The sequence below is a fragment of the Carlito syrichta genome, unplaced genomic scaffold (assembly GCF_000164805.1).
Source record: "Carlito syrichta isolate Samal-C Ts95f unplaced genomic scaffold, Tarsius_syrichta-2.0.1 Scaffold135706, whole genome shotgun sequence".
Lineage (NCBI taxonomy): Eukaryota > Metazoa > Chordata > Mammalia > Primates > Tarsiidae > Carlito > Carlito syrichta.
This window is the reverse complement of record NW_007079802.1, coordinates 375949-377138: the sequence shown is the minus strand read 5'-3', so window position 1 is coordinate 377138 and position 1190 is coordinate 375949. Positions and strand designations below refer to the sequence as shown.

Genomic DNA, 1190 nt, shown 5'->3' with positions numbered 1-1190 from the left:
CTGCACTCCAGTCTGGACGACAGAGTGAGACTCCAACTCAAAAAAAAAAAAAGAAAAAAAGAAAGCTTTCTTGGGCAGCTTCTCCGTCACCATGGAAGTGTCAAGTTCTCTATAGCAGAACTTGGGCCTCAAAAGCTCTCCTATGCTGTCCCTCACCCACCAATTTCTAACACAGCAAGTTTTATTTGTGATAGCCCACTCAAGCAGTTTTCAGAATTGTTCACCCATTCCCAATCAGCTAGCACTTTGCAAAGAAAGCATATGTTTGCGGGAGAGGTGGACTCGATGTCAGTCTGGTCTCACTCTCCAGCGTGCAGGTCAGAGGCTCACATGACCACAGGTATCGCCCTGCCCATGTCGCTGGGGCTGAGGTGTACCCCAATGAGCAGGCAAATGTTCTGGAAATTCAGCTCCAGCTTCCCTTCGGCTCTCAGAACACTTGAGTGGCAGTGAATTCTTCCAGTCCAGCTCCTAAAAGCCTTTACCTTTACCGAATGCTTAAGGGAAAACAGGGGCACAGGTGGGGCAGGGCTTTGCTTAAGGTCACAGCGAGCTGGGGCCTGGTCAGGCCTGTAACTCGGGATGAGACCCGAGGAGTGGGGGACAGGGTGGGAAATACTGCTGTCCCTGGAGGCGACCATATCAGAACATGGAGATGCCGCCTGGAACTCAGACAACCCCCAGCTCAGAAATCTGTTCTGAGAGGCTTCCCACACAATTCGACAGATCGCAGCCGGAGACCACTTCTTGCAACCTCGCACGGAAAACTAAGAAAAGGAAGACTCTCGTTCCAAACCATAAGGTCAGCTGGTGACAGAGCCAGGACCAAATGCGGGTCCGGGTGGCCTGTCCTCTTGCCTCCCACCTGGGTCCTCCAGAGGCAAACGCGGACAGGGTCTGGGGACGTCCTCAGCCTAAGGGTCCCCTCGGGGTTACGACGGCACGGGAGTCGGACAGCCGGAGTTGGGCTGCTCCATGGGCACGCGACTCGGCCCCCAGCGGCGGGTCCGGGCCGCCCGCCCCACATCGCGACAAAGGCCTCCCAGCCGCCGCGTGTGTCACGACAGGCAGGGCTGCTCGGGTCACCTGCATCATCTCGAAGATGTGGTTCTCTTCCCCGTACTGGGACATTTCCGGGGGGATGCGGTGCGGGGCAGTGCTCGCGTCCATGTTGCTGCAGCGGCGCGGCA

At 56.7% G+C, this 1190-nt stretch overlaps 1 pseudogene; it reads right to left on the bottom strand.

Annotated features, from left to right (window-relative positions):
- Nucleotides 1-326: 326 nt before the first annotated feature.
- LOC110594765 lies at nucleotides 327-1170 on the bottom strand (annotated as a pseudogene).
- Nucleotides 1171-1190: the final 20 nt, after the last annotated feature.